Here is a 12,856-nt window from a genome sequence, read left to right on the forward strand (position 1 = left end):
CCTTGATTTTTGCTCAAAACCCTACTCACTAGTCCTTCCCAGTAAAAAAAATTCATCTGCAACCATCAACAAGGACTTAGCAATCAATCACCCCCTGTTATCTCATGAGATTGAGCATCAATAGAGGCAACCCATGTGCCCTTCTTCTACAACACATTATCTATACTGTCTTATATTCTCAACCATCGTCCTCCTGTAAATTTTCCACCATATTTATTGTTTTTATTCCTATAATAACTATATTATGACAAGATAAACGAAAAAAATAATAAATCATATAATAATTATAGTAATAATATATTTTTAAGGCCACAACCAAGCCAAACACCGTATTAGTGTATGACACCTCCTTGTTTGTGGGATCATGGACCCGACTCCCACAACAATTTGACCGCTAAAGTTTATGGAGGTGTGCATACTCTACCCTCCCCTCGATTTGAACTTGTGGCCTCTTATAAGGAAAAATGTTCTTTGAACAATTAGACCAACTCTTGACAACATACAATCATGTACATAACTTGCGCAATTATTCAAGTATAATATCAACTCCAACTTTCCATTAGCAAAATAAATCTATACAACAAAATGATGAGCTTTACCACTCTCCTCTATGTTTTTTTTGTAAAGTAAAATTTTCCATTCCTGTAATTCAGAGATATACATCCAAAATATTTGAAGCCTATCCTAGTCAACCACTAGGGAAACCAAACTACATACAAAACTTCAATTTGAAAAATAACAAAATATAAAGTTTACTAATAAAAATCCAAAGAACATCTAGACCGATCTAATATACTAGGCCTCTAGGGCCATCCTTGTACTAAAAGCAAATAAATGTAGAATATAAATTTAAAAGAGAGTGTAGCATGGACATCATATCTAGGATTTGTCAGATTTGGACACTCCAATGGAATGAGCTCATGATTGTAGCCTACAAAGCATCCAAGGTCAAGAGGAATACCAAAGCTCGTCTTGATTCTCCTAAGGCTTATATCCATGGAGCACATGTTCAACTACATTCCATTTGGCATAAAAATGATCTCTTATTTAGCTTGATTTATGTCCACCAACACTTGTCCTGGTAACAACTTTAATGCCAATATATGTCAATGGTATAGATATATTGGTGTAGTGGCCTTTGGTGTGACCTATGTTCACGACCCAATCAACCACTTTAGCCAAGACATTTGAATTTGTAAGACAAAGACATCCATCAACAATTTCCCTTTCCAAACAATCTCCTATTGCATTGGCTGTGGGGTGTGTTCTCTAAATCTAGCCGCTGAGCATTCTTCTTGTTGTTGGGCATGAGAGCGTCCTTGCTCTCGATAATAGGTTGCTCCATGTCATACCAGAGCGCATTGATGAGGCATGCTATTCACAATTGAATAAATCATTGCTTAACCTAGAAGAGTAAGATTTGTAGAACTCTATGTAACAATGTATGGTTAATGGGGGTGTGAGGCACGAGAGGGGGACATACAAGTGAAGAGGAGCGAGAGGGAGGGTAAAGCACCATGGGAGGGAGAGGGTACAAACCACCAAGGAAGTGTTAGCAAAAAAACCTCGCAAGATAATAGGTTGTGATAAATGGGAAAGGGAGAGGGAAGCCCCACTCCTTCATAAGGACATGAAAATAGAAAAGGAAACGACCACAAAGTACTCCATTCTTGCTGTGGAGGTCGAGAGGTAACATTAAGCAAATTGAAAAACAACAAACAAATTGAAAATAACCTAAATTACTTTCCCCACAGTTTCTTGAACAAAGAATATACAAGCCATGGATAACCATAAAACTAGACATGACGTCGAAATTGAGTGCTAGTCTTTTCTACTTGCATGCAAGGTGGCAACACTATTCATTGTACGAGCCTTCACCTCCAAAAATGACCATTGCACATGAAAGGGGTTTACCAAGCTGAATCATTCGAGGGTCGAGGATAATTAACCATCGCCCAACAAGACCTTTGTGTGAATTGCACATTAAACCGAGACTGGAGGAAAGGACCTCCATTAACATAAATGATTTATGATCCATTAAATTGCGAGGTTGATGCAATGTGTGTGGTGATTAATCATAGGGGAAAGAGGTTGCACTACCATGTCCCCCTACGTTAATGCATGGAGGGACAACATTTGCGTGCCCCCCCTTGTCCCTTTCCAAACAACCCAGACCCCATATGGGGACCATTCTCCTCTCTCTCTCTCTCTCTATATATATATTCTTCTAAATTTTTTTCTTGTAAAATTAGTTAATACAAAGGAGAGTGGTCCCCAATAGGGTGTTTGAAATGGGACAAGTCTTTATGTTTAAATTTAGTTAACTTGAGAAGGACAATTATAACTCATGTATAAGTAATTTATACCAAGAACTATGTCATAAAATATTGAACAGTCTAATATTTTGAGTGAACACTTCATCTATCATAAAGAAGCAAAAAATTATTCATAAAAGGAAAAAATCTAAAAATTATAAGTGTGTTAAAATATATATATATATATATAAAATTAAACCATAAAAAAACCAATTAAATAAATGAAATGTTTTTTTTTTTTTTTTTTTTTTTTAACTAAAACTTTTGTTTAAGATATTTCCTAAAAGGAAAATAAAATAAAATTAAACTTTTGTTTAAGATATTTGCTAAAGGAAAATAAAATAAAATTTTTAAATTTATTTTAAAACTTTAATTTTGTTTTTAAAGACATATCATTTACATGTTCATTTGTTAGACGCAATTCGAGAGTTAAAACAACACGGTCATCTAAATCTCGCATTTGCACATAGAAAGAAACCGAGCTGCCGGCACCAGTTTGTTCATCAATTCACTGTAATATCTTCGGCATTCGACAGATCCTAATCCGAAGGTACGCTACTCTCCAGTCCTTCGATCTGAAGTTTACTTGCCGCTCGGATCTCCAATCAATCCTCCGAGGTATGTTGCTGTTCATTTTCAAGAACTTTTGATGTTCAGATAAATTTGTTGAAGAGAGTTCTGAATCTTTGTTGCATGTTACCTAAAGATAATTTTTATAAAGAACGTGGTCCATTAGCAATAGTGATTTTTTTCGCGAAGAATGTTGTCTCGATGCTTCTAAACCCTCGGCATGACATACATTTCAATCAGACTGCTTGGTTTCGTAATTCGTTTGAGTTGCAAAACTGCTTCTATCACATGGGAAAAGTATGCATTCTATCTACTTTGCGTCGGATAAATTTTAGCGATCTCATCCTGATTTAATTTAACAAATATTTGATATTGGTGAAAACTAGGGCCGAGTCACAGTGGTAGATCAATCAGGATTAGTAAATATGTTTAGAGCAAATTTAGTAAATTCCCATGTTACCAGAAACCTAACCAGTAGACCTCTCTCTCATTCCTTCCTGTTTCCAAGCTGGTCTTGGCATTACATTGTACACTAACAATCAGTTCTATATGCATGATATTATCTGGAAGGGGTAGTGGGTTCACATTTGTTGTCCCTCAAAAGTCTCTACCCATTTTCTTGTTCTGTACCCGGTTTTCTGTTTCGTTGCCCGTTCTCTGTGTCTGGTAACATAGATTCCATCATATTTTCAACGTTGTTTAGAGTACCTTTGGATGTACGTTAACAAAATTTATAGAGCATATTATGCTTTGGGCCATGAAAACATAATTAATTCTACACAGCAATCTGTGCGAAGCAGGCCTCAATCAAAGAACTCTAAAGGCGAAACACTTTCCATACTCTGCACTTCTTTGATAAGTAAAAATTGAAGACAGCTTTCATTGGAAATTGGAAAAGAGCGATTTTCAGTTGAAACTAGTTTAATTTACTCCTGCTTTGCTTTAAAAGACTTCCTTAAAACCTAGAGATGCATTAAGCATTCCATTGGTCTGTTGTACTAGTATCAAATGTGATTAACAGTCCCAGTGATCCCTTTCTCGTTGTTTTAATTGAAGATGCTTCCTTTCTTAATTTTTCATCAATTTGTTCTATGCTGCAACTGTTACTTCAGCAATATCCAGTAGCGTCCAATTTAATAATTTACTTCTTCAATTATCCAATGACAGTAGAGCAATAGTAGATAGAACAATTAGACAATTGCACAATGAAAGACAGCCAAGAGACAAGGGACACAATATTTAGTCAATGACCAGGGAAAAACCCTTGCAATTCTTCTTCTATTAGATTGTCTTCAAATGTTCAGCAGAGAGAGTACATCATCCAAGAGTCAAAGTCAAACTTTGACTAGCCAATGTCCAATGTCAATATCCAATATCCAAACAAATCAATATACCAATGTCAAAGATGATGAGGAAGAGTCAAATCTGGTCAACTGTCAAATCTGCAAAAAGTCAACAGCAGTTGACTGCCCTAACTAGTCAAGTCAACAACAGTCAAATCAAGGTCAAATCTGCTCTAATTTAATTCGGTCAGTGCCCAGTCAATGTGGCCTCTTTTACTGGTCGAGGATCAGCCAAAACAGCCCAAAAAACTCCAGTCAACCTTTGTCAATGGAGAGAGAGTGCTGTCACAGTTTGCAATATTCTGTGGTCAAACCAGAAAATCAACAACAGTCAAACTGCTCAGAATTCCTTGATTTTCGTGCCTTCTAATGTGGACTGCAAAAAATAAAAAATTTCCACCCAAAACCGAAGTCAAATGATGTCTATTTCATCTAGGTCAACGCCCTGCAATTTTCTGTGGTCAACCCTGCGGTCAGGCTAGGTCAAAGTGCCCAGAACTTCTCGGTTTTGGTGCCAAAAGCTGCAGCCCACAAAAATTGAAATTTTAGTGGAAAAATTGCAGTCAAATGATAGGTGAAAGTGCGTGGTCAATGCTCTGCAACTGCTCTGTAATTTGACTTGCAACAACTCTGTAATTCGGCCCAGAAAAACAGCCCCTTGTCCTTCACACACGTGAGAAAAATCTTTCTTCTTTGGGTTGTATGAACCAATAGGAAGAGGAGAGATAAGATACGTGAGTGTGATGAAGTGCCAAATGAGGATGAAGGTCTCTTGTATTTATATGAATCGACGAGGGTGAAAAGACATGTCCTTTGGGCTTCTTGAGCCTACATGTCATTGAAGCCGACCTTGACAGTTCGCACATGAGTGGGTATTAATTCAAAAACACACTTCTTGTCCGATTTGAGTAATCTCTAGGTTGGTTTTGGCTGTGTCGGAAAGAAGATTTTAATGCAATAATTATCTCCATCAAATGATCTGTCCAAAGTGGAATTTTACCCTAGTTGCATAATTTAACACTATCTCTCAACCATAGTTTTAAAAACTAGAATCGGTGACCAGACCAGTCCACCTAATAAACTGGGTTTGGAACCGGAACCGGTCAAACCGGGACGGGTCAGATCTCAATGAACCGATTTAAAAAAAAATACATTAAAAACTGTTTTTTAATGAAAAAAAATATTTTTAAGATTTAAAACCATGATTCCAAGCCAATAGAGACAAAATATGCAAATTTTGCTCATTTATATACCATGTAAAAATAAATATATCAAAATTACACCGAGTGCAATACATATCATCGACAAAATACATAAGCAATGAGGCTCCAAATGGCCTATAAAGCCCAAGAACAATGCTACAAGCTACGAGGCCATTGACCTACTACAAGATTTAGTCCTTTATTCCCTGTGCTTCCTTATGATCCCTTTTTCGTATCCGGCTCAGGTCTTAGCTTGGTGAAGCTCTTCTAGCACAAATGGACAAGAGTATGCTTTTGCCATGTCAGAATCTTGGCCCCCTTTCAGGGACAATCCTCCGAATTTAGAATTTCGCATGGATCATATTCTCAAACAAATGACAAAAATCATCACAAAGCTTGAAGGACTCAGTTCAAGCCGGCCAATTTTTAAAACAATGCTCTCAACTAGGGAGAATTCCACTTGTCAATATATGTCCATAGATCATCATGTCATCCTGTCATTGTGTAACATCTCTGCTTGTCTCGCTCATATCATGCTGAATATTCTCGAATCTAAAGAAGAAGAAATGCTGCAGGGGAGCTCTAGCTACCAACCTGCCTCTATTGCGATCAGGGAAACTTTGCTACCACCCAGAATCATCATCATCATCGTCATCATCTTCAGGGAGCCATAGCTACCAGCCGGAACCAAAGACAATGGGCGAGGCCAACCTACCCAAGCGTAGGGATCACACTCTACCCCAAAGTCCCTGGCAATAGGTGAGATCAACTTACTAGAGGTAAGGATCACACTCTACCCTATTGTCCCTGATCAACCATCTTAACCCTAAAGAGTTAGTTGGTAGAACACATGCATCCACCAACATGGGCGAGATCCACCTATTACAAGGGGTAGGGGTCACACTCTATCCCAAGTCCCTCAACCCATTGGCCAGATGGGAGAGGTTATCCCACAGAGTGGGTAAGACGCTAACTGGGGCATACTCTGACTAGGGGAGATCCCAGGTCTCCTCGTCCTATCGGTTAGAGGTCTCTCATCCCTAGGAGCCTGGGAGCTCAACCAAGGGGGAAAAGCACTGCTTAGTGTTCTTGATCAACCCAAACCATTATTTGAAAGGGTTATGTCAACAGTCAAAGCTGCTCTTTGAAGACCAAGAACTTCCTTTTCAGCAAAGCCTTGGGGAGGATATCAGCGATCTGCTCATCTGTCGAAATGTGGAGGAGTCTCACGGCTCCTCTTTGCACCATGTCACAGATGTAATGATATCTGATCTCGATATGCTTGGACTTGTCATGAAACACAAGATTTTCTGACAAACAAATTCCACTCGTTGTCGCAATAGATGACTGTCGTTTCCAAAACCTGCTCAAATAGCTCTCCAAAGAGCTTCCTCAACCAAATTGCTCCATAACTTGCAAGGCTAGGTGCAATATATTCGGCCTCAACAGTGCTAAGGGCTACGAATTTCTGCTTCCTGCTCATCCATGATATCATTCGGAAGTACTCTTCTTGTCAACAACATTACTAGCCCAATTTGCATTTGTATATCCATGGAGTCTAACGTCTCTAGCGGCATATCTCAGTCCAAGGTTAATAGTACCATGTAGATATCTCAATACATGCTTGGTAGCAACCCAATGTACATGGTGAGGCTCGGTCAATTGGCTCAAGGTGTTAATTGCAAAATATATATCGGGGTGAGTATTCACGAGAAAAATCAGACTACCAACCAGTTGTCTATACTCAGAAGGGTTTGCTAGGTTTGGTCCAGCGACTTCTCCACACAGCTTCTTGAAATTCATATCGATAGGTGTAGGCAAGGACTTACACTCAACCATGCCAAATCTCTCTAGTAGTTTCACAACATATTTTCCTTGTGAAAGAAAAATCTCACCCGAATTTTGCCATACTTTCGGAAGCCAACTTCCTCTTACATTCTAGAATGAGAGGGTTTGCACCTGTCATGAATAATTCATCAACATATAATACCAAAATGAGAGGCATACCTTGAACCGTTTTGAAGTACAAGTTTGGATCAACATTGCTCCATCCCAGCTTTATCAAGTAACTGTCAATACAAGCATACCAAGCACCGGGGGCTTGCTTACACTTCAAATCGTGGAGGTTGTTCAACTTACACTTCTTGAAGCAAACCATGTAAGAAAGCGGTCTTCACAACCGTTTGATGGAGAGTTCATCCTTGACTTGCTGCAAGGGCTACTATCGAACGGATGGTTGTATATCAGACCACAGGAGAAAATATATCATCATAATCTTCTCCCTCTTTTTGAGAGAATCCAAGGGCTACGAACCTTGCCTTGTATTTTTCAAGGGGCTGTTTTTCGGCCCAGAAAAACAACCCCTTGTCCTTCACACGTGTGAGGAAAACCTTTTTTTCTCTGAGTTGTATGAACCAATAGGAAGAGGAGAGATAAGATATGTGAGTGTGATGAAGTGCCAAATGAGGATGAAGGTCTCTTGTATTTATCAGTGTTGCGAAAATCGCGATAACATAAAAAATCTCGATATTTTATTTTTATTTTTTGTTCCGATAATATCGCGCGATTAATTCAGTGATTTTTTTCATTTTTTTTAATAGATTTTTACGATTTTTTTCCCCTCGCTGATTTGCTCCCGATAATGATTTTCACAACACTGGTATTTATATGAATCGATGAGCGTGAGAAGACACGTCATTGAAGCTGACCTTGACAGTTTGCACATGAGTGGGTACGTATTAATTCAAGAACACTCTTCTTCTTGTCCGATCTGAGTGATCTTTAGGTCGATTTTGGTTGTGTTGGAAAGAGGAATTTAATGCAATAATGTTAAGTTTAGGTATGTTCTATGCTAGAGCAATTTATTTAAATTTTCACAGATAGCAATCACATCAACATTACGATAAACTGCAGATAGAACATAAATATAAAACACAGAAGACAAGCCAAGGCAAGAGGACACAAGATATGGCACGAGCCAGGGACAAACCCCACAATGTGTGGGGAAACCCTTTGATCAAATCTTCTTTTATCTTCAAAGTTCAGCAGAGAGAGAGAGAGAGTACATTTACAACAGAAGTCAACACTTTGACTTTATCTAGATCTAAGCATAGATCATCTCCTATAACGATGAGATCAGTTGAAGATAATTTGCAGTCATGACATTGCAGATGAGTCCCCAAACGTACGAGGCGGGCATCCATCCTCTCCAAGATGGACATCGGGTGTACCTGCTCTCTGCGAATCTCATTCAGAATGATGGATATCTGGTGTACCCACTCTCTGCGAATCCCGTTCACAAAGGAAATAATTTCATGTCTCTCTTCAGGTTTTTCCTAGAGGAAAAGTCCCAACAGGGTCTTTACCTGCCAATACAATGTGATGGAATTCATGTATTGGATCCTTCTTCCCCTGCTGTCACCAGGGTCAGGAAGCCAACTAGAAACCTCTGCCATGATTTCTGTGTCGGAGAAGGCCCCACGCTCACGAGTAACATGATTCTCGACCTGTTGAATTTCTTCTCGGATATTAGGGAAAATCACTGAACGATAAATCATTGCTGCTTCTTGCTCCTCGTACTGAGAAGCAAACAGGTTGCGCTGCCCGCCAGACCCTCTGCGGCTACGCATCCGCTGTCTCGACATTATTAGAGCCAAATAGAAAATAAACCAAACAATACACCGAAATAACCACAAGCCGCCCACAGAAGAGAACCCTCGCACCCAGAAGCCAGACAGCTTTGGAACACGTACACCAGGTCAAACTACCAGAATTAATACAACCACAACAGACTTACAGCACCATGTAGAGAACACCCCGCCCCCCTGTCTGAGCCGAGGGTAAGTAATACAACTATAAAAACCAGACTAACAACAGCAAAAGAGTGAGCCCATCGAAAATTAGAGATGGTGGAACCAGCCAAAACTCATACCTATCTGACCAGGAATAACAGGACCTGACCCAAAGCCACTGAAGGAGGATGACTCCGAATAACGATGCAGCAACCTGGAAATTTCTCGCCAGTTCCTTTCGCACTGCTCTGCATAACATCGGGACCGGGAACAAAGCTCCTGCCCACAACCACAGCGGACCAGAACTCACCCAAACGCCAGAAGCATGGAACTAAATACACACCCCTGAGGATCACTGCCACCGTCTAGCCTGGGACCCCCGCACAGTGAAAAAACAGAGCTCACGCCATCTTCCTGAAAAATCAGCCACCTTAACACGCACCCCTTGAAGCACAGAGGCAAGTTAAAACCCACCATTTATCTTACAGCGTGTGAGTTCCTTGAGAACAACGCATATATATATATATATATATATATATTGTGCTCCATAATATTTCTACAGCGAAGCATATATATATTGCGTTCCCAGCGTATGGCTGTGTCATCATTATCTGCGTGTAAGATACTCTATGAACTGCGCTTTGACAACAACGTATATAATCCTTTATGAACAGCGTATATGATCCTCTATATAAAGGCATCCATTAACTGCGATTAGGGCTGCTTAGAACAGCGTATAAGTTCATGACTGCGTTCTCCGTTAGGGCATCATACTAGGTCGGCGTAATCTAGTGTGAATCTCCTTCTCCAAAAACCCAAGACGTGGAGAGGAGATCACTTGAAGTGAGTTACCAAATGACTTCAAATCCTCCTCTATTTATACTAAAACGTTGAGGTTGAATAGACACGTCGGCTGAGCTTCTAGAGCCTACATAAGAGTTGGTCGGCTTGATAATAATTACATAAACAAAATAAATTCATATCTCCATAAATACTTATCGGAATCGGATGATCTTTGGATCAATCCTACACCTCTCGACGAGAGGGATCCAATAAAAATATCAGCTGCCATAAATAAGCTGACCCACATGGAGTTTGGCCCTAGTTGCCAATTTAACAAATAATTATTTCCATCAAATGAGCTATCCAAAGTGGAATTTGACCCTATTTGCATAATTTAACATCCTTAACCTCCAGAAGCTCCAATATTGAACTAGTGTTATTAGAATCAGCTGGACTGGACTGGAGGTGGCTGGTCCAGACCAATTCATCCCTGGAGGACCCTGAACCAGCTCCTGAACAGAACTGGCATGCTCGTTCCGATCTTAATCAGTCCCCAACCTGCTCATTGTTTTAGGAAAGGAACAGAAAAAAGGAGAAATAAAGGGGAAATCAGCCATAACGGCAAATATTAAATTCTTAAAATAAAAAATGTGGTTCTCTTTATCTTTCCTCTCTTAAATTTTTGACATTATCATTAATAGTTCCAGAATGTTTGAGAGTGGTTCCAACCTTATTGGATTTCATCTGAAGAACGTAAATTTCATATCCCATTCAGAATTTAGCAGACTTAACAGTTTTCAGGGTTTCAACATTTCACGATTGTCAGGATTGCACCATTTTGGTACTGTATTATATTATGCATGAGGGTATGGGATTGGCATTTAATCAAAAGCACCAAGGCCTTTGTGTACCCCCATTGGTGGTAGTATTGACTGTTGAAATCATCTGTCATGACATTAGTAAAAATTTACCTCTCAAGCCAGAATCACTGATTAGGCATGTCAATCTCTCTGTCTCATGTAATCATTAAAACACACACACACATAGAAACACATACAACTCCCTCTTGCTCATCGATCTGTCACCAAATTGCAATGATCAGAATGAGAGTGACCTGGCCATTTCCTTGTTCTATGCATGGTTTTAAAAACTGGTGCGGTCTCAATCAGAACCAGTCAAATTGGCTGGTTGGACTGGGTGTGGCTATGAACTGGAGGCCTAACTGGATTGGAGGGCCAATTTGTATCGATTAGGCACCAAATTGACCCTACCTAGCTTGTTCCGATCCTAAGCAGCTGGTTAACACACTAACTTGTGCGGTAGCTCATGAGACCATGATGCAGTTTTTTAAAGTGCTTTTGGAGGAAACTTGGGGCTGTTTCCCTGCAGCAACAACCCCCTTTATGCCAGTTTGGTACCTAACCAGTACAAATTGGTCCTAACTGGTTGGTCAGCACACTCATTCGTGACAGCTCACGGGACCCATGTGTGGTTTTGGGAAGTGGTTTTGGAGGAAGCCAGGGGCTGTTTCCCTCCAAAAACAACCCCCCTTAAGCTATAAAACCAAACCTTCCTCTCCTATTTGTCTCACACCTCTCATTTTGAGTTTTTGTGAGCATTTGTGAGCTTGGAGAGTTTTGCAACAGCCCTGACCTTTGTAGCAGCAGTATAACAACAAGAAGGTTGGAGGTTGTTTGTCATTTTGGAGCTGTCCACTAGAGTTGGCATCTTTGGGAGGAGGCCTTGGCAGCTGGTTTTCATTCCCAGGTATGCTTTCTCTCCTAAAAAATTGTAGATTTGATTGCTGTCTCTATTTTTTTTTCCTCTCTTAAGTAAAAATCAGCCTCTCTTTCTTGGCTAACTCTGCCTCTTTTTGTTTCAAATTTATCATAGGTTTTGCATTGTACTTGCATTTTTTTTCTTTTCAATTTGTAGATTTGTTTCCCTTGAAATTTCATCATCCATCATGGCCCCAAGTGCTAAAAATGCTGCATAGGTTCATTGTGATGTCATTGTGGTATGAACATAAATATATCAATAAATAATAATAATAATAATTATTAATAAGTATAATTAGCACTTATGAAAAGGCATGTCGGTTAGTTGGGACATGACTATTCATGAAAGGGCATCCCACCTAGTATTTATACGGGGCCCTCATTTGTAACTGAATATATCAATTCTCTAATACATTTTATACGTTATATATTTGATCCTCAATGGGTTACTTTTTTTCCCTTGGAAAAAGTCGTAATTTCTATTAGTGAAGAGAAATTACATTCTGTAGATGCCTTAGCATATGCATATTGAGGTTGATTGCCTGCCCAGACTGTTTGTCGAAACAGCAACAACAAAAAAATTACTGTATTCTCCACGCAGGGAGATCATGTAGGTCTCAAAATTACTGTTACTTATCGGATTTTAATCGACAAATAAACAACAGCAAAAAACAGTAAACTGAATTCTCCACGCAGGGAGATCATGAAGGTCTCAAAATTTGTAATATCACTGATACCGTCTTGACTGAAAGTCTGTCAAGATAGTCTCTAGAAGAGAGTTCTGTAGAACCATATGAGCAGAAAATATAAAACAGCATGCGAAATACTAGGAAAATAAAAAAATGTAAAGACAGAGTGCTTATAACCCCTGGTGCAGGTGAAGATCTATGAACGGTCTGTGGTAATACTGATGGAAGGTTCCATCAATTTCTTCCTATATCAACCAGTCCTCTTCCTGCCGGCGCGCTGCCTCCTTTGATAGGTAGTCTGCCCCTGAGTTGCGCTCCCTGTAAATGTGATGACATACAAAGTTATCAAAGGATGCTATAAGTCTGTGTGCCTCATCCAAAATGT

General features: G+C 39.5%; 1 protein-coding gene across 1 annotated transcript in view; it reads left to right on the forward strand.

The window, feature by feature from the left end:
• The first annotated feature begins 2,725 nt into the window (after positions 1 to 2,725).
• Positions 2,726 to 12,856, forward strand: part of DEX1 (defective in exine formation protein (DEX1)) — a 320,259-nt gene continuing 310,128 nt past the window's right edge. Inside the window, exon 1 of the mRNA XM_089441661.1 lies at positions 2,726 to 2,933. The gene's annotated coding sequence lies outside the window, so the exon portion shown is untranslated. The remainder of the gene's footprint in view (positions 2,934 to 12,856) is intronic.

This window comes from Pinus tabuliformis, chromosome 9 (genome assembly GCF_031772625.1).
Source record: "Pinus tabuliformis cultivar Carrire ecotype Pingquan chromosome 9, CPIR1, whole genome shotgun sequence".
In the NCBI taxonomy this organism is placed as follows: Eukaryota; Viridiplantae; Streptophyta; class Pinopsida; order Pinales; family Pinaceae; genus Pinus; species Pinus tabuliformis.